Source organism: Spea bombifrons, chromosome 10, assembly GCF_027358695.1.
Source record: "Spea bombifrons isolate aSpeBom1 chromosome 10, aSpeBom1.2.pri, whole genome shotgun sequence".
NCBI classification, from domain to species: domain Eukaryota; kingdom Metazoa; phylum Chordata; class Amphibia; order Anura; family Pelobatidae; genus Spea; species Spea bombifrons.
This window is the reverse complement of record NC_071096.1, coordinates 7,809,177-7,818,112: the sequence shown is the minus strand read 5'-3', so window position 1 is coordinate 7,818,112 and position 8,936 is coordinate 7,809,177.

Genomic DNA, 8,936 nt, shown 5'->3' with positions numbered 1-8,936 from the left:
CAGGCAGGCTGTCCCATGGGCACAGCTTTTGGGTCGTCGGGCGTCATGGATATAAAGAACCCAATTTGTCCGTCATTATATGATAGTTTACGACCTCTAAGGGATCTTCTGGTGCCAAAGGAGCTTGTTGTGACTTGGCTCATCAAGAGCACCATTGGCAAAGCCATGGCCGGGCCAGCAAGCCTTGGTTCCGGCCCTTCAAAAGAGGAGAAGGACAAGCCAGAGCCAAGCGGGGGCAGATATTGCTCCTACTTTCACCTTGTTTCTGGGGTGTCCAAGTCGGCTCACCCACAGGACAGCGAGCCAAGCTTTGGGGGTCAGGTGGGCCTACAATGGCCGCTCGCCCACATCGAGCCAGGGCAGGTATCAAGGGAGAGTTTGTAGTTGATTCGGGTAAAGGAGGCAGTTCAGAATATAAAGCCAAGCGTTTAGATTATATTGCAGGGGAGGTTGAGGAGCCCGGTGGCCATGATGAAGGTACACAGACTCGCTAACGCCACCTTTGATGTGGAACGTTAGCCAGGAATGCCGTCGTGCACATAGAGCTCAGACCATGGGGTGACTGAGAACGGCAGACGGCGGGGTGGGAAGGAGATAGCAGACTTTATCACGGGAAGCGCAACAGCTTTAAACGTCTGACCCAAGATAGCGAAGAGTACGGAGTTCACATCCAGGCATTCGTGATTCTTTTATTCTTTACCTAGATAAATGGCGGGGTTGGTGCAACGCGATGTCCGGTCTGCGGGGGCATTCTGCCAACTTCAAGGGCTTTTTATGGGGGGGGTGGGTTTGTGTATAAAAAAATAAAAAATTTCTAAAAGTGGTCTCATCACCATGGTAACCAAATATTTTGTGAATGAGTCCATTCAATTGGTTGCTATGGAGATAGGACCACTTTTGACATTAGACATTGTAGAGAAGGAGCTTTTTAGAAGTGAGATCTTTTATACAATGGCTTCTCATACCCAAGCACCGCTACAATTATTATCTCATACTCTTCGCTTTTTTGCCAAGTATATGAAGTATGTTCTGTAAATATGAAGGCTGGACTGATGACTATAAGGCGGCCCTGGCACTTTAAGCCCAGTGGCCACCTTATGACGGATGCACTGCCCACACTACGTTTTTAGACTCATGAAACATGTGACTGAGCACATCAAGCCACTGGACGTACACACAGCACCCCACCAGCTGCTGGGGGTGTTATCGGGGCAGATGGACAGTCTTTAGCCCTTCATACCTGTATTCGTAAGATTAGCCAAATAAAGTCAAATCAATAATTTTGTTAGATCACATTGAATTAAAAATCTTAATACTTCCAAATGAAACTTATCGAACGAACATAACAATTAAATCAGCGACGTAACATTGAGTGTTCAACGCCACGTGTCACGTTTAATAGTGTTCATTCTGATAACAGAGTGTTTAAGTAGTTATTATACTGTCATTTCACTGGTTATCAGTCATTTCACTGTCAAGGTGTATTGACTTTACGATAAGTCACTTTATCTTTCTGTACCTTAAACACCAACTTTGGTATCTTAAGATATGGTGTGATCCGCTCACCATATTATGTCAGCAGGAGATAGAGAGGCTTCGCGTTGTGTCAGCATCTATAGACTAGGGATCATCCTTACAGAAACAACTTGTGAGTAAGAGGTGCAAATGTTAGAGGAACCAGCACAAGTTTATCTTAATGTCAACATTGTTTAAATAAATACTACTACTAGACAGGAACGGTGAGCCAGAGGTAGGTGGTGGAGGGGTGTTAGCATGTCTGCTGATAGGTGTCCCTGAAGAAGCGGATTTTAAGGGATTTTTTGAAGAGCCGGAGGCAAGTGGAGAGTTGGATCAGCCCGATAGGGCCTTCCAGAAGATAGGGGCAGCTCTTGAGAAGTCTTGTATATACACGTAAGAGGTAGAAATCAGAGAAGAGGACAGGATCTCCAATATGTTGGCAGACAACCCAAAATGCTAATCATTGAAGCTGTAGTGGCTTGAGAGGAAAACTGTAATAAAGATTTAATAATCGGCATGCCAGCGGCCGCCTGACGATGGTGGCCGGACACGCACCGTCCTATCTTTCCATGCTCACGTAGCATGTGGCTGGGGGTATCCAGCCGGCGGCCACACAATGCAGCACCTGATCTGCCGCTGGAGCTGATTTTAGACATTTCCCCAAATTGAGCCTATCGAACCCGAAAAATGTACAGCTCATATTTATTTGTAATATTTTACAATTAATGTTAATTTGGTAATTGTGGCGGTTTTTGGTGTTAGGGTGTGTTTTTGTGTGGGATAATATTCCTCACAATCTGTTCTAAGTGATGCACGTTATGTGTTGACTGATATATCCATAGAGTAACTTAGACAAGGTAAGAACCGGATGATAAGAACTTCTTCTGACGGCTACATCAGCCCTGGGGAGAGTTTCAGGGCTTTCTCAGTCATAACTTTTCACATCAATGTGATTTTATGCCGGGCAGTTTTTCAGAAGAGCATCAGCTTCATTTCACCAGTACGACTGAATACTTTATTTATTTCTTCATTTTTGTTAATTACAGATTAAAATATTAAAGGGACACTCTAGTGCAGTATAATATAGGCATACCTGGCTTCGGCTACTCGGAGCCTTCCCTTGCGGGACGCAGCCAGGACTGCCCACTGACCTCAGGGGGCATTCCCGCTGACGTCGGGGCCGTTCCTGCTGACGGCAGTGGGAAACACCCACATTTTGATTGAAAATGGGAGGGGAGTGGGGCATGTCAAGACCCCACTCCTGCAACCTGGAGGATTCGGGTCTTGACCTGGAGAACCGGAGCTTCACCCGTCACTCTTCGTGTCAAACCCGGAGAGTTCCCGTGTATGAGTATATCACAGCTGCATTTCCCCATGAAAGTGCATGGAAAGATTTCCTAAGTTGCCCTATTTGCAAAGTCACTCCTCAGAAGAGGGAGAGCCCAAGGTGGCATGGGTGAGACTAGGGTTAGTGGCACCGAGGAGCAGTATGTCTTCAGCATGTCCCCCCTCTGTAACAAACACACACAAACACGCAAATTCGCTCTAACACCAACTCATTCTAGCACCATACACTTACATATACATTCACACACATACACATACACTGTCATACATTACTAACCCTAGGCTCACCCCTGACACTCAAACACCATACTCTGACACACGCTTACACAATATACCAACACACACACACAATGACACCAAAAACCAGCTGTTTTAACTTCCTGTTACTGGTACCTGCAAAAATATTCCCCCAAAATAACTTATCACCCCCTGCTGTTAATTTATTGCCCCTGCATGGTGAAAGATGATTGGTATTAGCAGCTTTGTAAGGGAAGGGGTGCTATTTATTTTTTTAAACCAAATATATTTGAGATAATGACACTAACTGACAAAAGAACCTTTGAACACATTGAAGGATGCTAGAAGCTGTGTTGGTTGTGCTTTAATGCTGTCTTTCAGCATAAATGTTATTGCACATAATGTTAAAGGTTGATTTCCTTTAATTTACCATGGAAACGGGTGACATTCAGCTATCCGAGACACCAACTTAATGGCATAAAAGGAATTGTCATTTTCCAATCACGTAAATATTCGGCATTTAATACGACAAAATATTATTATGATATTGAATTTACATTGCCAAATGACGAGAGTTTAGAAAAGGTACTTAGATTAGTATTTTTTTGCCTAAGAGACATGCTACTGCGATTGAATAATTCAGAGTGATTTGTGTTCGAAGAGACAGATAGACAGACTGCTCGGTGCGTGGGAGCCAGTCGGCTGAAGGCCACATATTACATCTGACAAGGTTTTATAAGGTAAAGTCTCAGAAGCCTTAGAAAATTGGTAGGAAGAACACAGAGATACAATATTACTGAAGGCAAACGAGGAAGAGAGGAAACCAAAGAGACCTATTTATGAAAATCAAACCTTCTTTTTTTATTGAAACCTCTCATTATGTGGCATATTTGAACAAGAAAAGAAAACTCGTCTTGAAAGAGTTATATTGGAAATGGAAAGTGATTCGTCAAATAGAATAATGGTGTCGCCCCGTGCTAACCCCATGGCTTCTGATTCTTTATCCGTCACCAAGGCGTTCTCCTTAAGGATTTAAAGGGAATTGTTACATTACGGATTATCCCCAGTAGTAGTTGTTACATTTATATAAATCATATTAATCATCTTTTCCCACAGGGATTAGCGTTCTGTCTACTCTGCTGGATTTAACACTTTTAGAACTAATTGCAATATCAGAGACGTTGTTCTTGCTACTGCCATCAAACATCTCGGGGTCGAATACAGATCTAAAGGCAGGGGCCTCTTGAACTGTCCCAGCCCGTCCTCCATTCACTGTTCAGCCCCGTGCCACTAAGCCCTCAAGCTCACAATGGGGCCGCAAGGCCCCAACATTTGGAAAGGGCCAACTAGGTGTCAATGTCTGCAAAGGATCCGTCTGGGTCACAAAGCCCAGAAGAGCCTAGTGGGCCGCAGGGGCCTAGTATTGGGTAGTCGCTTCACAGTGGTAAACAATCTCTATTGCTAGAGGCTCAGTCTGCCAAAGCAATGCAGGCAGAGTACAGGAAGTAGGTTACAACTTCCTGTTTGGGGTAATGGTGGGATTTCCATGCGGTGTTCACAGAGAGGTCATTAGCATACATGGGAACTCTCTGGGTTTGGTCTGGACTCTCTGGGATAAGCGCTGCTTTCCTGGCTCTCCGGGTCACCTTCCGTTTGGGAAGGGAGCCATTTAGCCATGCCCACTGTTGCAGGCTAGCCCCACCCCCTCTCAAAGCCACTCCCCAAGAGCTCAAGGAAGCCTACCTCTGGAAATTCCATGGTCAGATTATCAGTAAATGACAGACAGACAGACAGACAGACAGATATACAGAAAGATAGACAGCAAAACAGATATAGATAGATAGATAGATAGATAGATGATAGATAGATAGATAGATAGATAGATAGATAATGGATAGATAGATAGATAATGGATGGCTAGATAGATAGATAGATAGATAGATAGATAGATAGATAGATAGATAGATAGATAGATAATGGATGGATAGATAGATAGATAGATAGATAGACAGATAGATAGATAGATAGACAGACAGACAGACAGACAGACAGATAGATAGATAGATAGATAGATAGATAGATAGATAGATAGATAGATAGATAGATAAAAAAGATATATAGAAAAAATCAATCCCCCATCTCATTATTCCCTCCCTGATAATGAAAAGAGACAATTTTAAAGAAATATGAGTCAAAAATCAGATGTCTTTTCCTCTTACAACATTTGGAGCGGCTGCTTCTCTGTTTCCGCGTTAACATTTGAGATCATTTACATTGCACAGTAACAGTAACATAACACGAAGGCTCCCGAGCACCGCGGGACGCTCGTTAAGCCCAAGTCTTATTCAAACTCCCTGCAGAAAAATAACGAGCTCTCAACAGAATAGAAACTGAAAGAAACATTGACAGTGATAGTCGCGTGCAATGTAATTAACCTGTTCGTACCAGAGGGCACAGGGTTAACAAGAGCATGTCAGCTGCTAGTGCATGATGTGTTACACGGAGCCTTGTTCTATACCCACTTCAGCTCCCAAAAATCCTTTAAAATCAATTTATCAACCTGCCAATACATATACATAAATACACCTATGGAGAAGCTGCAGCTCCAGCGCTGCAGTGCAACAGCACTGCCTGATCTTGTGAAGCAACCAATCAGAAGCCGTAAAGTGCTCCAATTAAAATGAACAGGGGGGCTTTCTGCACATGCAGGGTCTCATGGGATAGGGAAAGAACCAAATGTATACGGCGGATTCTGCAGAAGGGGAACCGCGTGAAAAGGGACCTCTCGGTTACCATATGTATTAAGCCTCTCCGGGAAGCGGGTCGTCAGTCCCGAGCGAGGCTGTTGGAAATCAGAGCTGCTGCTTACGAATACCGGCTCCCTTAATATACCATATAGATAAATGCAATATTCTCTAAAATTCTATACTGGACGGATATTAGATGCACCTACTTCTATAATTCACTAGATGGCAGCACACTGCTACTATTTCCATGTTTGCCGTCCGGCCCCACCGCGGCTCATCAACCACCCTTTGCTTTACATTTGAGTGAATAAGATCACTGTCCTTATTTTTGATTACTAAACCATGTCCTTAATTGCAGTAATAAGTCAGAATTTAATGAATTTAGCGTGCAGCCGCGTGCGTTGGGTGAGTTTTCCTAATTTTTTCCCAATTTTACTTTTTATCTCCAATTATACTTTCTAAATAAAACTTTACCTTACATCCTGACTTGTCCATGCTGTTCCAGAGAACTGAAGAAAAGCTTGAACGATCATCGAGTCTCCTAGTGATAATCACAGCTCATCGCCAGCTATATCTACATCCTGGTGGGACTATAGGGGTCCTGGTTGGCCTGTAGTCCCGTAGCATTTAAAGTTTACAGTTTGAATTTAGACCCCAGCCTAAGTTTTTCAGAACAACCCTTCCTTCTCAACATAGACCTTTTAGAAGATAGAACACAACGATGTCTTCAACGAGGATCTTGTCCGTCTTTTTATCCTTCTTGTCAAACGTTGGTTCTGTTGGTTCTGATGATGTATGGAAGCTCTAATGCTTTTTGACAAGTTTTTGATGGAGTCTCTTTAAAGCTTTTTTTTTTTAAGATTACTCCTTGACACGCCATTCATCCTCCTGCCAAACCCCACCAAAGATCTTAGAATGTCCATAAAACGTATAACTTTGGTGGCCTCTGCAACTGGAGTTGGGATAGACTGTTTGGAGCCACACAGTTGCACGGTCCTCTGGTAATAAAAGTGTTATGGTATTTTATGGTTATTGGCATACTGCTACTTGAACGAGAGATACGAGAAAATATATCAGATAAGATAAGATAAAAGCATGAATGAAAGTGCAAACAGAGATCGAGTGGGTGATCTGATGACATGTAATGGGATGGAAATACCGCTCCATCTGTGTTATAGGAGGCGGGTAGGCTGTGTGACTGCAGAGGTTTACTAAACATAGAAACACATCTAAAAAAGTGATTCTGGTGCAAAGTTCTAACATGGTCCAGTAACCATAGCAACCAAAGGAATGGTCCAATCAAGTCGGTGTCTTAGGTAGCAAAGGAAAATATTCTAGCCTTTCCCGGATAGAGAAAACTCGGGCAGCAAGGGTTAAGGGAAAGATTTATTAATATAAATATCCATAGAAAAAAATTAATAATAAACACAAACCCAGCAGAATATTATTATACTTAATGTATTAATATTAAAACCACGGTCTGCTGTCCAGTATCTTGTGTATGGTTTCTATTTGCTTCCTCATAGTCTGTATAACCTGTTGGTCCAAGCACCACTGCCGTGTGGACGGATAGGCAAACCCAGGAACTCTCTCCCTTTCTCCTGGAGGTTCCACTCCCGACACCTTTCGGCCCACTTCCCACCCCTGTAATACCCACTCCCTGTCTCTTTTTGAGGATATTCGGATATAGGTCTACCCCCTTATCTCACTCACACTCCATTCCTCCCTTTTATAAGGGGCAGGAGAGGGAGAGCTTCAAGGATGCCAACACTAGGAGGTTCCCCAGTATGTACTGGAAAAATACAACAGACCAGTGTTGATTCTGGGAAAATCAATTTACAAAAGTGGTATTAAAAGCTCTCGATGAAGGGACCAGCCTGTCATGTTATGGTGCACATGGATAAGAGTCCTTCGGTACCAGTCGATATTCTATTCAGGGAGGTAATTAAACGCAGGCCGAAAAGGGCAACTGTCCAGGGCCCAAACATCCTCAGGGACCCAGAACCAGCTGCCCCCTTCTCCGCTGATTGACCTGGCAGACGTCTTTGTGTCAGGACATGATTAGAAACAGAGAAGCTGCATAGAATGTCAGGTATAATTGAGGATGACAGATCCCATCTTCCATCCAGAAGATACCTTGTACTACATTCTCTGAGGGTTTACTTATCTGGATTTCTTGTTGGGCCTCAGTTCTAGTTGTCATCATTCTATAGTCTGGATTCTTTACCTGAATTGTTTAAAAACTCTACTTGCTACTTAAAAATAAAAAATGTACTTGGCCATTGGGTCTTCGCCTGTTTTAAGCTACCACCTATTACCCAGCAATTCCCCGTTACCCCTGGTGCTGATGAAAGCTTAACTACACATGATCGCTCTGAGCCAGAGGCTCAAACTTTAGAACACGGTGGTTTCTTTCATCTTCGACCTTCGATCTGGCCACTGGAGTCCCCGTGTGCACCAATGTAAGACTGGATCTCGATTACGTCAATGCCGCTTTATGAATACTGCCTTAGACTTGTGTTGATGCCAATTAGGGCTTCAAGTTGTTTCTTAATACGGTTAGTTTCTTATCAGAAAGATATGTCAACACTCTTGCTTTACAATGTCTGACGGAGCTATATCGGCTTCTTGAGTTCTTGAATTTGCCTTCAGGTTTTGGTGAATGATGGTGAACTTCTGAACATCAGCGAAGAACAATGGTGCATTGATCGGATTCCCGCCAACACATATAGAGAAGAAAGAAAGAAATTGTTATGGTCCTGTCCCAACAGGCAAAGAGCTGTGAAGGAGGCTGAAGGAGGACATACCGACATGTAAGCTTGGGCTAAGCAAAGTTTGGCCTCTCTACATCCATCGCATTCTTCTCTGAGCCCAAATGGTCCGAACGGTACTGTACAGAGTGCTGCAGTCTATATAGATAGGAGTGGTTCTACGTGGCCATACACAATGTTTATATTACTATGTTACAAAGAGTTAAAGATTAACCCCTTAAGGACAATGGGCGGTCCCTAAACCCATTGAAAACAATGCATTTTGAGCCCGTACATGTACGGGCTTTGTCATTAAGGGGTTAAATGTCAAAGGAGT